Source organism: Sorex araneus, chromosome 6, assembly GCF_027595985.1.
Source record: "Sorex araneus isolate mSorAra2 chromosome 6, mSorAra2.pri, whole genome shotgun sequence".
NCBI lineage: Eukaryota > Metazoa > Chordata > Mammalia > Eulipotyphla > Soricidae > Sorex > Sorex araneus.
The window spans coordinates 26,477,451-26,497,156 of record NC_073307.1 but is presented as its reverse complement, the minus strand read 5'-3'; the positions used below and the strand labels follow the sequence as shown (position 1 = coordinate 26,497,156).

The following is a 19,706-nucleotide window of genomic DNA, read 5'->3' as shown; positions in this document are numbered from 1 at the left end:
CAAAATATTTTTAATTAGTAGATTCTTGGTGCCAGAGTGATAGTACAGCAGGTAGTATGTTTGCCTTGCATGCAGTTGATCCAATTCAAACCCCCAGCATCCCATATAGTCCCCCCCAAGCACCACCAGCAGTAATTCCTGAGTGCAGAACCAGGAGTAACCCTGATTATCACTGGGTGTAGCCTAAAAACAAAACCAAAAAAAAGTAGTAAATTCTTTTTTAAAAATTGGAGAGGGGACAGAGCCATACCCGACAGAGCTTAGGGGCTACTTCTGGCTTAGCATCAAAGGTTGGATGTTATTCCCAGTAGTGAGGGATCATGCTGTGTCAGGGACCAGAAGCATGGATTCAGCTTGTTGAGCTGTCTCTCCAATCCTAAAATTTTATTTTAGAGTTTTGCATTGGCTGAGGAGATAAGTGCAAAGGACTATTGCATAGGTTTGCACACTAGAGGCCTGGGTACACTGGCACCTGATGGTCCTCCAGTCTTCCACACTGGACCGCTTTGCACCATCAGTGTGGCACCCAAATTGAAGATATTTGCATTGGGCATAAGAGATAGCCAATGAGCTGATTTCATGCTTTCCATGTGAGAACTGAATTGATTTTGGCACCACATAGTTCACTGCCAGTTGTGACTTGAGCACAGAGGTAGGAATAGGCTCCTCTTCCCCTGGCACTGCCTAACCTGGCCCCAAAATCATAACCAAAAAACAAATTTTTTACATTGATATTTATAAATAAGGTTATCATTCTTCTTTTCTTATAATTTTTTTATATTTTAGTACCAATGTACTTGTATTTACTTCATGGAAATAATTTGTAAATTTTTATTGTTTTTCTAGGTATGGAGCATTTGAAAACTCACTAGATTCATCTGTTGTTTAAAGGTTGGTATACATGTGAATTCTTCTATAATAAACCTATATAAGGGGCCTGGTCTTCTGTTTTTTTTTTGGAAGTTGGGGAATGAGGCAAATATTGACAAATGTCAAATTCTGTTGACATAATTATTTATTATAACTTGACATTTTAACTGTATATGTTATCTTTTTACATAGTATTATTTAGTAAAATTAGTTTGACAAATTATTTTATGCAAATTGATTGATTTGGGGTTTTTGACCACATCCAGCAATGCTCAGGGGTTATTCCTAATTCTGTATTCAGGGTGCCAAGGATAGAACTGGGATTGGCCGTGTGTCTTAACCCCAGTCCTATCTATCCTACCCTTGACTTTTGCTTTCTATCTTTAATTTTCTGAGAAAATATACATTTTGGAGGTTGCTGGGTTTTGAGCCACATCCGGTGGTGCTCAGAGCCTACTCAGGGCTGTGCTTGAGATGCTCAAGCACCATTTTGACTGCATTCAATCCCTGTACTATCTTTCTGGCCTTCCAAATGTACATTTTATATAGCTTTTCAAATTTATTTGTATAAAATTGCATAAGCTATTTTCCTATGTGTTCTGTGTTCCTTTGGTTTCTTTTACTTTAAAGTAAAATATACATTTAACAATCTTATTGGCTCTGAATATTCAGTGATTCATAAATCAAGCATCATTCACTCTCAGAAAGAGGCTCCAAAGAGCTGTACAAAATGAAAAACAGACTTAAGGGAAGGGCAACAAGGAAGTTATACCAGCAAAAAGTGGATTGCTATGACATGGCCAGTTTCCTTTAGGTGCCTATCTAACAGATTTCTTTACCAGTGCAAATCAGATCATTTCTGACTACTTGAAGATTTTATTTCTGGGAATAGCAAAAAAAATAATCATGTTAGAGCTCAGTGTGATAATATGAGAATTATCATAAGAGATTCCATTTGGGGCCTGCTATCTTTTATCTATTTTTTAAATAAGTGATTTTATTGATTTTTAGAATTTTATTATTTATTTATTTGGTTTGGGGGCACACACAACTGTGCTCAGGACCCACTCCCGCTCTGCATTCAGGGACCACTTGTGGTGGTACTGAGGATATGTGGTTCTGGGAATCAAACCCAGGTCCACTGCATGCAAGACAAGTGCCTTACCCACTGTACTATCTCTCTGGCTCCCAAACTTCTGGGTTTTTTAAATGTTTTTGAAGTATAAGTTTTGTTGTCCTTGTAGAGTGTAAAATAATTCAGAACTGTTAGTTCTTTCTGAAATGTTTTCTTATTTTTTGTTTTGCTTTGGGGTCACAACTGATAGTGTTTTGGGGTTCCTCATTACTCTGTGTTCAGGGATCACTCCTGGTGGGGATTGGGGACCAGGATCAAACCTGGGTTGGGCTCATGCAAGGCAAGGACTTTACCCTCTGTTCCATCTCTACAGCCCCACCAGAGACCATTTCTGGGAGTTTGGGGAACCATATGGGATGCCAGGGATGGAACCGGTATTGGCCTCATGCAAAGCAAATGCCCTACTTGCTGAACTGTAGCTTTGGCTACCCTTGATTTTTAATTACAGGAAAATGTTCGATCAGTGTTTCTCTGATCAACACTTTCAACCAAAGTTCTATGGATATACAGGTTTTTCCCCCCTTCTGATAAACCCTTAAAGGTGGCATTCCCAGTACAAAAGAGCTTGCACACTTTTACCGAAATTCTCCAAAGGACCTTCCAGAAAGTTTGTACTTAAAATTTCTTACCTACAGGGGCTGGATGGATAGCACAGCGGGTAGGGTTTTTGCCTTGCACGCAGCCGACCCAGATTCAATTCCCAGCATCCCATATGGTCCCCTGAGCACCGCCAGCGGTCGTTCCTGAGTGCAGAGCCAGGAGTGACCCCTGTGCATCGCTGGGTGTGACCCAAAAAGGAAAAACAAACAAACAAACAAAATTTCTTACCTACAGTTACAAGCTTCCTCTTCAAAGCCTTTCAATAGTTAACTACAATGAATGCTTTTGAATTTTCACTCGAACAAAATCTTTGCACGCTTCCTACTTCATGACCCATGTTCTCCAAAAGGCCCCCACCCCTACCTCATGAAACTTGGACTGGTTAAACAGCTAGTCCAAATTCTTCATCCCAGACTTAGAGGTCTTCTGTTTTGATCTTGATTTTTAAAAGGAGGCCAATACCTTACCAGTAATGGTACCCACAAGAAGTTGCTCAAGGAGGCCGCCTAGTGGGTAATCAGATAGGAGCACGGAATTTTGGATTCAGGGTTTTTCCTTTTTCTTGCACCACAGACAAGCTCGGAAACTTAAATTCATTGTGGTCAGGGGAAATTTTTAAAACACCATATCTGGGACTGGGGCGATAGTACAGCAGTTAGGGCGCTTGCCTTGCACGCGGCCGGCCTAGTTTGGTCCCCAGCAGGAGTGATTCCTGAGTGCAGAGCCAGGAGTAACCCCTGAGCAGCGGGTTGTGACCAAACAAAAAACAAACAAACAAACAAGCAAACAAGCCATACCTGACAAAATTGTTTAAAAATAGACAATGTACAGGAGAAATTATTATATTCTTGCTCATCCTGCCATGCTGAAAGTTGAAGGCATTATCTAATGTCCAGAGCTCTCAGAGCTTGCCCTCCAGTCTCTACTCAGGTTTTCCCATCAAAAAGTTGGGAATCACTTAAATCTTTCAAATCTTTCAAATACATGGCTACTAAAGTAACTAAATTCTCAATATTCCTTTTCTAGGGCTTCTTTCCAACTAGTCATTCCAACAGCATGGAGCTCTCACAAGGACAAATAATATGCAAAACTTTTTTTAGTCTACTTATGATAATTGCCTCAAATTAACATCACAAGGCAATGGAAATTACGTTCCCCAAAGGCTTCCTACTGCCGGAAGTTACACAGTTCCTTACTGTAAATGTAGTAACCATTAAAATCAGGTTAGCATCTGTTTTGCAAAAGTTAATCTGTTAATTCGTTATTTACGTTAAATAAGGTGGTGTTTTTATATCAAAATACATGAATGGTTAACCTACAGTAAACATAAATTTAAGTTTTTTCTGTTGAATTAGTCTTCTCTATGCCTGAAACCTTAAAATTGATGTTCTAAAGCATTCAGGGCTCCTGCTTTTACCTAATTGAATGGATGTTCAGTGTTCTGATCACAAAAAGTTATAGTTCTTCGGTATTTTGTACGCCTCAGGCCATACCCGAGAACTCAGCCTGAGTGCTTTATTTTAAGCACAGCATTGATGAAGTAAAATGCTCTGGTGGAAGGGGATAGAGGGGGCTTGGACCTGGTAGCACAGGAGCAGGGGACACAGTTGGAGAGGCCCTGTGACTCTCTTCAGATCTCTGAAGGGCTGCTTTGTAGAAGATGGCTCATTCTTCGTGGTTTTTCAACACAGGCACAGGGCCAAAGCGTGAAAGCTATATAAAGTCAGATTTCATCTTTAAATAGAAGAGCTTTAAACAATGAAAGCTGACTGAAAAACACAAAATACTTCTTTGGAATGAACTGAGCACCCAGCCTTTGGAGGATTCAAATGAGTGGTCATCCCACAAATCTAATATAAATTCATTATTAAACTAAATATACAAGATAGTTTATGACTTATAAAATAACTGACAGCTATTTGATTGTTAGACTTGAAAATGTTGAAGCAAAGCAAACTTTTATTATTATGGCCACTAGTTTTGTAGGACACCATGGCTGGATTTTGTAATGCCAGTTGAATCTCTGTAATTTTGTTGTTTGGCGGGGGCAGTAAACCCACACCAGAACATTGATGTGCTGTGCTTGGAATGCAGACCTCTAACATGCAAAGCATGAGTACCAGCCTCTTTATGCTGCTGATCCAGGGTTTGGTCCATGTCCTTGGTAACTCAGACAAAGAACTAAGCGAGACTCAAGAAATAAGAGGCAGAGAAAGAATTTATTAGAAAGTGACAGTACACTCTAGGAATCAGAACTAGCAGAGTAGGGCGGCTCAAGGCCCAGGGGACACATATTTCAGGTCCCCTTTTATTACATACAGCCTGGTCAGAGTGGGGGGTGTTAGGGTGGCATGCTCAGTGGCTAGGGATCCTTAGCAGGACTTGCTTGATGTATGCAAGTTGTGACAGGATTCCTCCGGAGTTCTGGAGGTCTCAGTTTCTCTGCCTCTGGTCATCAGTTGCCTGGGAGGGCTGTGTCTATTCCAGTTGCTGGCAACTGACATTTGGTGGCCTTTCCGTAGTCCTTATTCTGTGTCTGTCCTGCTTACTTTGAGTTTCCTCCGGCCCACCAGCTGGATTTCTAAAACCTGTTATCTGCCTGCCTGAGGCCGACATCTGCTCACATAAGGAATAATTGATAGCGAAACAACAACAACAATGCTTTATATTCGTGTTTCTTCTCATTTAAAAAAAATTATCATTTCGCTTTGGGGACCATACCCAACAGTGCTCAGAGGCTATTCCTGGCCCTTTGCTCAGGAGACCATATGCAGTACCAGAAATCTGACTGGGATGGAAGCAGGGCCAGCTGCATGCAAGGTGTAAGCACCTTGAACTATCTCTCTATACTATCCCTCTGGCCCCCTTTTTCTTTAAAAAATTTTTAGACTGTAGGGGCTGGAGCAATAGCACAGCAGGTAGGGCGTTTGCCTTGCACGCAGCCAACCTGGGTTCGATTCCCAGCATCCCATATGGTTCCCTGAGCACCGCAAGGGGTGATCCCTGAGTGCGGAACCAGGAGTAACCCCTGTGCATTGCCAGGTGTGACCCAAAAAGCAAAAAAATTTTAAAAAATTTTTAGACTGTAGATACACATAGGTGCATTTATTTTATATATATATATGCATATGTATATATGTATATATATATAAAGAATGTGAAAATATACATAAGATCCATTTATATCAGGTTAGTAGGCTAGAACTGAATGCCCACTATTTGTCTTTAGCAAACTCCAGGACTCCTTCCCCTGGGACAGGAAGTGGTGCTGCTTCCCCCACCCAAATGGCAGGAAGGAGGAAATCCCCTTCCTCCAGCACCAGCCCCTCCAAAGACAGTGTTGGTTTCAGTTCTGGGTAATACCTGTCTGTCTCTGTACTTTCCCAACTACTTTTGCTGGGTTGCTGCTGTTTGAGAATAAACCCATTCTGTTGGTAGAAAAACTGATTATTTTTATTTGTGGGCAACAACAGTATTTACTGATACCAGAAACTATCTTAGTTTCTGGGAATACTCAGATCTTACTTAAAAACAAGTTTAACAAACAAAGGCAAAATGTGGTGACATGGGTCTGATTCTATTCCTGCACTGAGCTATGTTGTTTTTCATTCTGCCTATCCTTCCTCACAGAAGAGAGTGCAGCACCGGGACTGGGAGTCCCCGACTATCTCCTGAGCCCTGAGAAACAGACAGGCTTTAGGCTTTCAATGTGCTCTGCTACCTAACACTAGCCAAGACAGCACTCCTTAAATATCTGCAGGGTCACGGAGACTGTCCAGGCACTCGTTGGCACCAGGCCATTGATGTCTCTACTAGATACCAAATCGCTGCTCAGAATCTGACCAGGAAGTTGTTGGGCTTTGGGGGGGGTTTTGGGATTTTTTTGCAAGAGAGTAGGGGCACATGCAATGGTTTTGTGCTTGTGCAGGGAATAGAAACTGGGCCTTCAGTATGCAAATCATGCTCTTTAGCCCGACCAGAAAATTTGGTCAGTTTCTAGTCACATCTACAACACTGTGAATACTCATTGCAAAAAAAAGTTATAGTCCCATTATCTCATTAGCCACTGTCCTAGCTACAGAGCTAGTGAAAGAAGTTCTGTTTTAGGATACCAGATGTCCTTCCTTCCTTCCTCCCCTCTCTCCCTCCCTTCCTCCTTCCTTCCCTCCCTTCCTCCCTCTTCTTTCCCTCCCTCCCTCCCTCCCTCCTTCCCTCCCTCCCTCCCTCCCTCCCTCCTTCCTTCCTTCCTTCCTTCCTTCCTTCCTTCCTTCCTTCCTTCCTTCCTTCCTTCCTTCCTTCCTTCCTTCCTTCCTTCTCTTTTCCTCCTCTTTCTCTTTCTCACCCTTCCTCTCTTTCTCTCAATCTGTTTCTCTTTCTCTCTCTCTCTTCCTGGGTTTGATCCCTGGCACCACACATGGTCCCCAAACCCACCAGGAGTGATACCTGAGCACAGAGCCAGGAGTAGTCTCTGAGCTTTGACAGGTGTGACCCAAAACCAAAAGGAATAAAGAAAGAAAGGAAAAAAGAAAGAAGAATGAAAGAGAGAGAAAGAAAGAAAGAAAGAAAGAAAGAAAGAAAGAAAGAAAGAAAGAAAGAAAGAAAGAAAGAAAGAAAGAAAGAAAGAAAGAAAGAAAGAAAGAAAGAAAGAAAGGGAAAGGAAAGAAAAGAAAGACGGGAAGGAGGGAAGGAAGGAAGGAGGGAAGGAAAGAAGGAAGGAAGGAAGGAAGGAAGGAAGGAAGGAAGGAAGGAAGGAAGGAAGGAAGGAAGGAAGGAAGGAAGGAAGGAAAGAAGGAAGGAAGGAAGGAGGGAAGTTCATTTTAGATGCCTGGTTTGATTTGAGTTTTAAATAAATAACAAATAATTTATGTATTTACCATGATATTTTCTTTTGTTTTTAATTTAGGGCTATACCCAACTCTATACTCCTAATGGTACTTGAAGGACTATATGGGATGCTGGGGCTCAAACCCAGGTCAACTGCATGCAAGGCAAAAAACCCTACCTGCTATACTATCTTTCCGGCCCCAATACTATTGTATTTTTATTTGAAAAATCTGTCACAGGGGCTGATAGCATAATACAGCAGATACTACATTTGTCTTGCATGTAGTCAACCCAGGTTCAATCTCTGGCATCCCATATGATTCCCCCAAAACTGCCAAGAGTAATTCCTGAGAGCAGAGACAAGAGTAACCCCTGAGTATCAACAGGAGTGACCCAAAAAATCTATATAAATAAATAAAATGCTAAGGGTTCTGTTAACAAAAAAAAAAAAAAAAGTAAAATCTATCACATTTTCTAGTCAATATTTAAGACATTGAGGGGTTGAAGTGATATTGAAGTGATAGTATAGCGGTAGGGCGTTTGCCTTGCACTCGGCTGACCCGGATTCGATTCCCAGCATCCCATATGATCCCCTGAGCATGGCCAGGAGTAATTCCTGAGTGCAAAGCCGGGAACAACTCTTGTGCATCACCAGGTGTCACACACACACATCACACACATACACACACACAAATTTAAGACATTGAAAGAAAAATGATTGGATCGATAAATGAACTAATAGAGGAAAAACATCAGTACGATAGTAATAAATCACAAGATGTATTAATTATTACCAACACTCACTTGGGCTGGAGTGATAGCACGGTGAGTAGGGCATTTGCCTCACACACGGCTGACATGGGTTCGATTCCTCCGTCCCTCTGGAAGAGCCCGGCAACGTACTGAGTGTATCCCACCTGCACGGCAGAGCCTGGCAAGCTACCCGTGGCGTATTTGATATGTCAAAAACAGTAACAAGTCTCACAATGGAGACATTACTGGTGCCTGCTTGAGCAAATCAATGAACAACGGACGACAGTGCTACCTAACACTTATTTTGTTTGGTTTTGGGACCATACTTAATGGTACTCAGGGAGGCTACTTCAGACTTGATACTTGGGTGACTTCATACTATTGGGAATCAAATCTGTAGTTCCAGCATGCAAAGTATGTGCTGTAGCTCTTTAAACTATCTCTCCAGATCTGATATGTAACACTTTTAAACATGTTTATATTGTTCAATTAAAACATTTCAAACATGGGCTGGAGAGAGAGTACAGTGGATAGGACACTTGCCTTGTACACAGCCAACCTGGGTGAGTGATTCCTGAGTGCAGAGCCAGGAGTCAGCCCTGAACACAGTTGGATGTTCCCTCAAAAAACAAACAAAATATTACTTTGTTTATTTATTTATTTATTTATTTGATTTTGCTTTTGGTTCATGCCTGGCAGTGCTTGGGGATTATATGGTGCCAGGGATGGAACTCTGGTCAGTCATGTGTAAGACAAGCACCCTACCTATTTTATTTATTCATTTATTTTTCTAATTTTGGGGCCACACTGGTGGAGCTCAGGGCTTACTCCTGGCTCTGTGCTCAGGAATCCTGGTGGGCTTGGGTCACCTTATGTGGTGCCAAGAATCAAATCGGGTTGAGTGTATACTAGTCAAATGCACCATTCACTGTGCTATCTTTTTGACCCACAAAATCATAAAGAAAAAACCCAGAAAACTTTCTATGAGGGCCCGTGAGATCTCTTAAAGTGTTTGTTTTGTGTATAGGAGCCCCAAGTTTGATCCTCTCCCATCACATGGTCTTCTGAGCAATTGTCAAGAATGACCCTTGAGCACTGATCCAAGAGTAGCCCCAGCACTGCCCAATGTGATTCAAAAATAAAACAAATTAATAAAGTAAAACAAAACAGTTTTAATGCTGATGAGAACACAGGCATCAAAGCACTTGCCTTGTATATAGTCAAACATAGTTCGATCCCTATCTGGTTCTCTAACTGTTGTTGGATGCAGTTCTGAAGGCCACTGTCAGCCCAACTGGCTGAGAATTACCTAGAGAGACCCCTAGACATCCTGAGCATTGTTTGGGATACATAAATAAATAAATGTTTGTTAATTTCTCCTTTTAAATTTTATTTTTATGAAAATAATACATGTACACACAAAAACTGAAATGTCAAATAGTACCACCATGGCTAAAATGAAAAATAGCAATCCCTATCCCCAATTCAACCCCAGTCTGATTCCTCAGAGATACCCAGTGAAACGACTTTCGCTGTTTCTCCAAGTTTTAACTTTCTTCCCTAAATTTCTAAAGAATGTGCTTCTACTGTATTTTATTGCCTTGTGAATTTTAGACGTGACCATTTCCCTTCCACTTATGGGATATGAGGGTTTCTTTTATTCCTCATCACCTGCATGTCGCTCTCTGTTCCCCAGCTCCCCAACATGGTTAAGTTGTCTTTAACTCAATCAGTAGTTTATATTTACATTATATTGACTATGAAAATTTTCTGGAGTTGCATTTTTCTTTTACAGTTTGTATTGTGACATTGGTTTATTTTTTCAAAGAGGATTTTTAATAAACTTATGAGTAACTCTTACAACCCTCTAGTAGCAGTAGCCACTCGACCTAATTTTCCTCCTAGTAACACCTGCTAGTTAATCCATGTAGGCTGTCTCTGTTCTGAAGTCATTTATTCTCAAGCACAGAGGGGCACTCTTATCCTTGGACCTATTGCCTTACTGTCATCTACAGATAATCTTCTTAAACTCATGTGGGAGGGCCACGTCACTGAATGTGGGGGTTGTGAAAACTTTATCAACAGTAAAAGATTTCTGGTGTGCAATAACCAAGAATTCATTCAAAATCGGTTGTATCATGAATCTAAAGTGTTTCTGGCAGGTCTCACACGTGAAGCATTTCCTTGGAGAAGGGCAGCTGGTAGTGAGGGGGGGAAAACTGTAAGAAGCCCTGCTCTGGAGTCTTCTTTGCCATGGTCCTGCCCATTGCTTCATCTTTCCTGGGCATATGGTGGGCATTCTTGGATGGCTCTTTTCTCTGGTCAAGGAGCTTCCTAAAATATAGGAAACATAGTAGGCAAATTATTTGTGATCTCCAACATATAAAGCTACTTTGTTGGTAATGGTGAGTTTTTGTTTTTATTCTTTGATTGTTGGCAATGCTGTGGATTTCCAAATACTGAGGAAAGAACTTTAACTTGCAGCCTGCAGGAGATGCAGGTGTGGGTGCATCCAGAACCTCCCAGGGCATCACAGTCCTTTTAGTCCCTTCACATGAGCCTTCCGGAGTCTTTTGTGTGTGTGTGTGTAGAGGGGGGAGTGGAATGTGTATGTGGGAGGGGAAGGGCGGTAGGGGGATGGTTGGAGTCACTCCTGATGGTGCTCAGGGCTTACTCCTGGCTCTGTGCTCAGGAATCATCATTCCTGGCAGTGTCTAGGGGACCATGTTCTATGTCAGGGATTGAATTTAGTTGGCCACATTCAACTCCTACCCATTGCATTATTTCTGACCCCATGGTGGGTTTGTTTTGTTTTGTTTCCTTTTGGTCTCATTTGGTTGTGCACAGGATGGATGGAACCTAGGGCCTCACATGTACAAGGCAAGTGCTCTATTGCTAAACACCATCCTTGATGCTAAAACAGCTTTTATTCCTCCATTTCTCTTATAAATTGTTTGAGTCTCAATTCTCAATTTCTTTCTTTCTTTTTTTTTTTTTTTTTGCTTTTTGGGTCACCCCCGGCGATGCTTAGGGGTTACTCCTGGCTTTGCACTCAGGAATTACTCCTGGCGGTGCTCAGGGGACCATATGGGATGCTGGGAATCGAACCCGGGTTCGGCCGCGTGCAAGGCAAACACCCTACCCGCTGTGCTATCGCTCCAGCCCCGAGTCTCAATTTCTAAGCTATAAATAATTCTCATTCAGAATTCATTTTTATTTGTTTATTTTGTTTTGAGTTCCCATTCTGCAGTGCTCAAAAGCTATCCCTGACTCAGTGCTTGGAAATTATTCCTGGCAGTTCTCAGGGCACTGTATGATGCTGGGGATCAAACCCAGGCCTTCTGCATACAAAGCATGTACCTCAGTCTTTTTTGTGTTGTTTTGTTTTTATGTAACACCCGCTGGTGCTCAGGGCTTTCTGTGTCCAGGGTTCACTCCTAGTGAACTCAGGAGACCATATGGGGTGCCTGGAACCAAACTGGCGTCAGCTGCATGCAAGGCAAATGCCCTGCTCGCTGTACTATTGCCCTGGCCCCTCTGAGCCATCTCCTGGATCCTTCATTCATAAATCCTGTTTTTTTTTCCCCTTTTGGGTCACACCTGGCGATGCACAGGGGTTACTCCTGGCTCTGCACTCAGGAATCACCCCTTGCGGTGCTCAGGGAACCATATTGGGTGCTGAGAATCGAAACCGGGTTGGCCACGTGCAAGGCAAACACCCTACCCACTGTGCTATTGCTCCAGCTTCTGTGTTTTTTTTTTTTAGACTGATTTTTTTTTAATCATCATGAGATACAGTTATAGACTTACAAACTTTCATGCTAACATTTCAGTCATGCAATAATCAAGCTCCCATCCCTCCACCAGTGCCCATTCTCCCCCTTCCCACCCCCTGCCACTGTGGCAGGCACTTTCCTTCTTACTCTCTCTCTCCTTTTAGGTGTTATGGTTTGCAATACAGGTACTAAGAGGCCATCCTCTTTGGTCCATAGTCTACTTTCAGCACACATCTCCCATCCCGAGGAATCCCTCCAACCATCACTTACTTAGTGGTCCTTTCTCTATCCCAGCTACCTTTCCCCTCAGTATGTGAGGCCGGCTTCCAAGACATGGTGCGATCCTCCTGGCCCTTATCTCTACTGTCCTTAGGTGTTAGTCTCCTATTATGTTACTTTATATTCCACAAATGAGTGCAGTCATTCCATGTCTGTTCCTCTGTGACAAATTTCACTTAACATGATACTCTCCATGTCCACTCACTTCTATAGCAATCCCACTTTTGTCCATTGGTTTAGTTGGTTCTGAGGCCACACCTGATTGCTCCCAGGACTTCTCCTGGCTCTGCTAAGGGATCACTCCTGATGGTGCTCATGGTACCATATGCAGTATCTTTACAGGCTCCTAAATGGGTTTGCTTATGTGTAGAGTACTTAGGAATATAAATTTTATTTTATTTGCCTGGAGATTTTATAGCATTTGAGGAGCTCCACACCAGTGCTGAGGGGCAAATGGGATGTGTATGGGGGTCCTTGGAGGGGTGTCAGTTCAGTCAGTATGTGGCCCTGCAGTGTTTAGGCCCAAATATGCAGTACTGCTTGGCATGAAAATGTTGGAGACCACCAGAACCACACCTAGCTATGCAGAGGGGACCATCCAGTGCTGAGGATCAAATTCAGGGCTTCCCTCTAAGCCACCTCCTGGCCCTCATTGCATTTAAAAAGTTTTATTCTCACTGAACTTAAGTATCTTGCCCCCCTTCTCTCCCCACTATCTCCAGCACACCCTTCTCTCTTGGCTAAGCTTCTCTCCTGGGAATCTTGGCTACCTAGGAAAATTTAGAAATGTGGCACATTAATTATTGGCTGGTCAAAATGCTTGGATGGAGCTTAGGGTATTCTACTTTCCAGTGGGGTAGACCTGTATGCCTTTGGTGGTAGGGGCTGGGGGGAGGTTGGCCTTCTCCTTCCCGAGAACGCTCTGTAGGTATCAAGCCCTCAGCCTCACCCACGCTGCCCTTTGACTCACTGTTCCTTCCTCCACTTCCCACCTTCTGAGAGTGTGCTGGCATTCTCTTTTGCTGCTATCTCCTCTCCACTTCCTCTCATGGGCCTTGTGGATTTGTGATTCTTGTAACTCCATTATAGTTTTTTTTAAGTAGGGTTTTGGGAGGAAGCAGATGGAGATTTATAAGAAGCTCTTGTGCTACATGTAAGCAGTTCCTTAGGGTCAGCTTTCACTGGAGTACTTCAGGGGAACAATTTCCAGGTCCCATTCTGGAATCACTCCTACTATCAGTCAACACAGCCATTTTTCATTTTATTTGGGGGTGGGTGTTTCTTTACAGGACATGGAGCAAAGTCCAAGCACACACATTGTTTAATCTTATTGTAAAAACACTCTTGACCTTTTGAATAAGATCCAAATGTGTTTCTCTGCTTTTGTCAATGAACGGGGAAAAGGGGGGTACGGAAAAGAACGAGTGGATTTTGAAGTATGGTCACGGCCCTGGCCCCGGCCCCGGCCCCAGCACTTACCAGAACTGCTCTGTCTTCTGAGCTTGAATAAAAGCAAGGAGAACGCCGAAATATCATCTCCTTTGAATTAATCATGAGCCCCACCTCTGCTGCTATCCTGTGTTTACACATTACTGCCATTGTGCTGTATCTGCTGGCGGATCTCCTTTCATCTGCAGGCCACACAAAACCCTCTTCATTTAAAGCTGCACACATGGCTCTTGAATTAAGAGGGGCATTTGAGCAATAACTCCTCATTCCTCTTACTGAAGGACTCCTAGGCTTAGGGAGGAATCCCCGTGTTCTAGTGTTCCAATGCTTCAGTGTTCCAGAGCCCAGCTGACATCTAGAGCCCTGGCCAGCTCAGAGCAGAGCCAGGAGGCTGTGGCAGGGAAAGGCTGCTCTGTGGGCTGGGCCAGGGGCTAACAGGGGAGAGAGTGGATGGGGCTGGGAAGGACCTTGAATGCAACGCCAAGGATCCCAGGCCTGCAAGGAGTGGGGAGTCACCTGAAGAGCAAGAGAGTGACTTTAGACACTTAAGCTATAACTGTGGGCAGAAGGGTTGAGAGCAAGGAGCAGCCTGTGTCTTGATGGTCAGTCAGACAAATAGGTTCTTAGCTTTAATTGCATAGATCATTTAGAAATCCAGACCCTCACCTCTACCCTGTACGATTTTGGTCCACATGGTCTGGGAAGAGCCCAAGAATCAAGTCCCCACTGCATTCCCCTGGTTCACACTGTGATGGAAGGTGCTCTTGAAGAGCCAATAAAGAACACTGGCAAAAGGAGAGAGAGAGAGAGTAAGAAGGAAATTGTCTGCCATAGAGGCAGAGGGTGGGGTCGGGTGGGAGTGACTGGAGGGATACTGGGAACATTGGTGGTGGAAATTGCGCACTGGTGGAGCGATGGGTGTTCGATCATTGTATGACTGAACTCAATCATGAAAGCTTTTTTTTTTTTTCTTTTTGATTCACACCTGGCAATGCACAGGGTTACTCCTGGCTCTGCACTCAAGAATCACCCCTGGCAGTGCTCAGGGGACCATATGGGATGCTGGGATTTGAACCTGGGTTGGCCGCATGCAAGGCAAACTCCCTACCCGCTGTGCTATCGCTCCAGCCCCAATCATGAAAGCTTTGTAACTGTATCTTATGGTGATTCAATAAGATAAATTAATAAATTTTAAAATAAAGGGCATCAGACTGGAGGCTGGAGCTGTGACTTGGGGAGACAGACTGAGGCCTGCCTGTGGTAGGAGTGTTGCGTGCAGGGCTCCCACCTGACCCCGACTGTTTCAGAGACTGAGGGGAGGGAGTCATAAAGAAGACTGAGAGTTGTGTCTGAAGAGCCTAATGGAGGCTAGTGACCTCCATGCAAAAGAATAAATTTGGGAGGCAACGGTGACGGGGACATTCCAAAGGTACCTGGAACTTGGAGGATGATGAGTCGGTGACTATCTGGCTTCTACTTAGTGCGGGGGTTTGTGGAGGTGGGGAAAATGATTCCAGGTTAGATCCTGAGTTGCACACATATGTACACACATGCACTGGAGCCTGTGGACGCACACACAGTGTCTTCTGTAGGAGACAGAATGAGTGGTGTCTCCTCAGTATGTGTGAGTGGGATCCACAGCCTCCTCACCTCCGGAAAGACAATGATGCCAGCAGTTAACTCAGTATGGATATTGCAATGACTTGATGAGATGCTGCCTGCAAAGGCTGGGCATGGAGCCTGGCACGCAGGGAGCACTCTGTAAGTGGTAGCTATGAGTAATACTCAAAAAATGCCAGCTCCTTCTAAAGCTAGAGAGCCATAAAGTATTCCATTCAGTGTATCTCCCTCCTGTAGCCAGAGAGCCATAAAGTATTTCATTCAGGGTCAGGAAACAAATCCGACAGGAAGACAGGAAACCTTTCATTTGTTGCTACCCATCTCTGGTGGTTTTCTGGGGGGTGTGTTTGGTAAGTCCTTTGCCTTTCATTTCTAGGACTCCTGGAGAAATGACAGTCCCTAGCTGCTGTGTTTAATTGGAGAGGCACTCAGAGACCCGAGATGACAATTATGACGCCTTAAATGTCGAGCTCTTCAAAATTCTGCTGTTGCCCTTGCTGTCACCCTGAACAGCTCTGGGAACCCAAATTCTGCAGTGCCCCAGAGCATGCCCTGGGTGTCTCAGTCGGGCCTCACCTGGGAAATCTGAGGCACAGTGACGCACAGGCAGCAGGAAGACGCACACTAAACCGAGGAGCCTGTGATGAGCTCAGAAGAGGTGAGTTGATCTGCTATTTATAGCCTCACTAAGAGGCTCTGGCCGCCAGCTCCATGTGAGGCTGGGTGGAAATGATGCCTTCGCAGAGCTGAAAGCACAAAATGAAATTGGTGATTCATGGGCAGCAGCCACTTGCAATCCGAACACTGCTGCCCAGCCCCACTGGCCTTTCAGACTCCCATTTGGGAAATGTGTTGAACCGAGTTGCTAGCCTGCTGCCTCCTCATCTGCATGCATTTGCATTGAAATGGGAACAGAACAGGCAGGTCCTCTTCCAACAAGGGGCTTGAGCTGGAGTGTCAAGCCCCCTGGAGAACCTCAGTCACCTCTCCAAAAGTGGCAGCCTGAACCAGGACAGAGGTGCACGAGGCAAACCCAGGGATCCAGGGGCCACCTTTAGATGCTGCCTGGACCTCCTGAGGTCAGACATAAAGGCTTGTTCCTGCCCCTGCCCACTGTTTGCATGAGCAGTACTGGCCATGGAGTGGCTTCCCGATGACATGTATTCTGCTAAACATGCGAAAAGGTACAATGAAGAAAATCTCACGACTCCCCCTGAACCCACACACACAATTCTATAACACAGCACCTGCACCTAAAATAGCTGTTGTTTATTTTCCTGGCTAACATCTTGGCTTCCAGACTCCTTTAGAGGCTCCAAAACAACTCACCCCATGTGAGGAATGTGTTGGGGCGGAGGGTTGGGGTGTGGGGAGGGCAATGGGCTCTTCATTTCCTGCTAGCAAGGCTGGAATGAAAGTGCAGAAGTGTGGGCTGGAGAGATAGTACAGCAGATAGGGCACTTTCCTGCATGTGGCTGACCCAGGTTCAATCCCTGTCATCTCATATGGTTCCCAAGCACCTCCAGAAGTGATTCCTGAGTGCAGAGCCAGAAGTAACCTCTGAGTGTGGCACAAAAACAAACAAGCAAACAAATAAGTGCAAAAGTGGAATCTTGGAATCATGAGCATAAATCAATGGAACTCCACAGCCAGACTGACTGACCTCAAGTGCCAGCTGCACACTTGCCAGCTCATGGCCTCCATCAAATTTCTCATGGGAAAAATGAAGAAACAAGCAGAAGAGACTCACAGGGCTGTGAGGGAGATGAAAAGGTGGCTTGTCTGCTGTGACATCAGCCCTTCCCCACAGCCTGGAGGTGTGCAGGGGTGCCTCATGGAGGCATTGCTCTTGTTCCCCCTTGGAGACACTCTGTCCATCATCACGAACACATCCTGTCTGACCTCCCAGCAGATTTGAACTCCCCTCCTCTTGCAGGTTAGCCTGTGACCTAGGAATCTAGGACCTATCCCTTGAGTTGGGTTTTGCCTGATCTTGACTATCTATCTACTCTGGGTCCTGAGGTGTCCCCTTTGGGGCATTAACTGTCACTGTCCACTGGAACACTTTGTCTAAGGTTCCCAGATGCCTGCTTAAGGCCTGTAGCCCTCTGGCTGCCCACCAAAATGGGGTGGGGGGAGGTGAGGGTAGGAATGTGAGGGGTGTGGTGGTGGTGGGGGCCACAGAAGGATGGGCCCGCTTCACCACAGCTAGACACAGCGCAACTTGCTGACTCATGGAGACTTGTGAGGCCTTGGCTATTTGTACATTCTCTCATCTCCAGCTGTCGGCCAAAACATAATTGTGGCTGTCACTTTGGCAGAGAGATACTGTGATGTGTCCTAACGCAACTGCCGCTGCTGCACAGCCCTGAGCTCTGGGAAAGTGGGAGGAATCTGCAGCTGTTCCCGGGGAGAGTGCCGTTCTGGAAAGCCGCCTGTGTGAGGTTCACCCAGGTGCAGCCGGGGTGGTGAGAGCACCAGAGGGAGGCCCTGCCTGCGAACAGGCGCCGACTCGCCTGTGCCTGCCGCTATAGTAAGGCAGTTCTGATGACGTCAGCTAGTCAGAGAGAGGCTGCCATTGAAACGAGGCACTTGGGGGCAGCTCTCAGGGCTGGGAAAACAGCCTTCAGACTTCTGCTCAGGTCAGACTCATGCCTATGTGGAGGGAGGGAGTGGTTTGACAGTGGGGGCCACGGGGGAGGGAGATGGCATGAGAGAAATAGCAGTAATCACACTGGGAAATAAGGGACTTGATGGCAAGCCTTGGAACTTGGACTTCATCCCAGAGTCAATGGGGAGTCACCTAAGGAATTAAGGGAGGAAAAACGATGCTCTCACCTGACATTTGGAGTCTGGGCTCAAACGTCCCCAAGGAGGGGCACTAGAAGGAGGCCCTCCTCCCTCTGCTGTCAGAGGAGAGTGGGATGCTGCTTAGGAAGGCGTTCTGGAGCTCTTGGAACCCGTGTCATCTAGCCCCAGATTGCAGACTCTGTGCCTGGAGGGGAGTAAGTATGAAGGGCCAGTGCTGTTCAGACCAGCTGCACACGCTCTGCAGGTGAGAGGAGACAGGCTCCTCCTTACCTCGGCCTCAGTCCTCCCAGGCCAGGAGATCCCTTATAAGGTACCCATGTGCCACCAGCAGGATAGTGCACACATTCGGACCAGGCTCTAGGGCAGGCTGCATGCCCGAGAGATGCTCCCTCCATGTGTGGTTATTGCCTCCCTCACCTGCACATCCCCCAAACCATCCGCCCCCTCTACTGTCACTGTCACTGTCATCCCGTTGCTCATTGATTTGTTCGAGCGGGCACCAGTAACGTCTCTCATTGTGAGACTTATTGTTACTGTTTTTCGCATATCCTATATGCCACGGGTAGCTAGCCAGGCTCTGCCATGCAGGCGCGATACTCTCAGTAGCTTGCCGGGCTCTCCGAGAGGGGCAGAGGAATTGAACATGGGTTGGCTGCGTGAAAGGTGAACGCCCTACTGCTGCGCTATCGCTCCAGCCCACCCCCTGTCTAAATGCAAACTAAAACACCAGAGACAAACACCGAAGTCTGGCCGGTGGAGCAGTTCCCGGAAGGAAGGTTCTATCCTCATACACTAATACTGTTTTACAGATTGGCGCATGAAGACAAAAGAATCTGCTCTGTTGGGAACCACTCCCCATGGAGAAGCCACCTGTGACGTGGAACCCAGAGCATGTCTGCAGCAATGGCTGAGTGGGAAGGGAGGCAGGACTCGGTGGGCAAACACTGTGCAAACAGTGACAGGCAAGGTCTCTCCCTCTCAGCTACAAGCCGCCAGAGAGGATCACTCAGGTTGTCAGAGGAGAAGCAGAAGGAGGTTCCCATTGAATATTTCTTCCATCAGAATTCCCACAGTTGGGTTGTCAGGGCACCAAGAAGGTGGAGAGGTTGTGGAAGGGGAAAAAAAAAGAAAGAAAGTGCAAAAGTGGAATCATGAGCAGGAAACAGGAAGGTCTCTCACATGGGCAATCACCCAAGGGCACTGTAGCCCTTGAGCACTGCTGGTGTGGTCCAACACCCCCACCCCCGGTATCTATAGCTATATATTATATATGTATAGATACTTAAATGGTTTTAATTTAATAATGTGTTAGATTTAAAACAATGTTTATTGGGGGAAGAGAAATAGTACAGTGGATAAGTTGCTTGCCTTGCATGCAACTGCAGCTGAACAAAATTTGATCCCCGGCACCTTGTATAAAGGCCTGAGCATAAGATTCAAAGTAAGCACCGAATACAGCTGGATATGGCCCCAAACCACCCTTAAAATTGTTTATTATAGTATATATTCAGAAAAGTCTAATTAAGGGGCTGGAGCAATAGCACAGCGGGTAGGGCATTTGCCTTGCATGTGGCCGACCCGGGTTTGAT

The 19,706-nt window shown here is 45.2% G+C and overlaps 1 long non-coding RNA gene across 1 annotated transcript in view; it reads left to right on the top strand.

Annotated features, from left to right (window-relative positions):
- Positions 1–19,164, top strand: part of LOC129405626 (uncharacterized) — a 36,505-nt gene extending 17,341 nt beyond the window's left edge. Inside the window, exons 2-4 of the long non-coding RNA XR_008630706.1 lie at positions 847–891; positions 15,683–15,964; positions 18,927–19,164. This is a non-coding gene — a long non-coding RNA (uncharacterized LOC129405626). The remainder of the gene's footprint in view (positions 1–846; positions 892–15,682; positions 15,965–18,926) is intronic.
- The last annotated feature ends 542 nt before the right edge of the window (positions 19,165–19,706 follow it).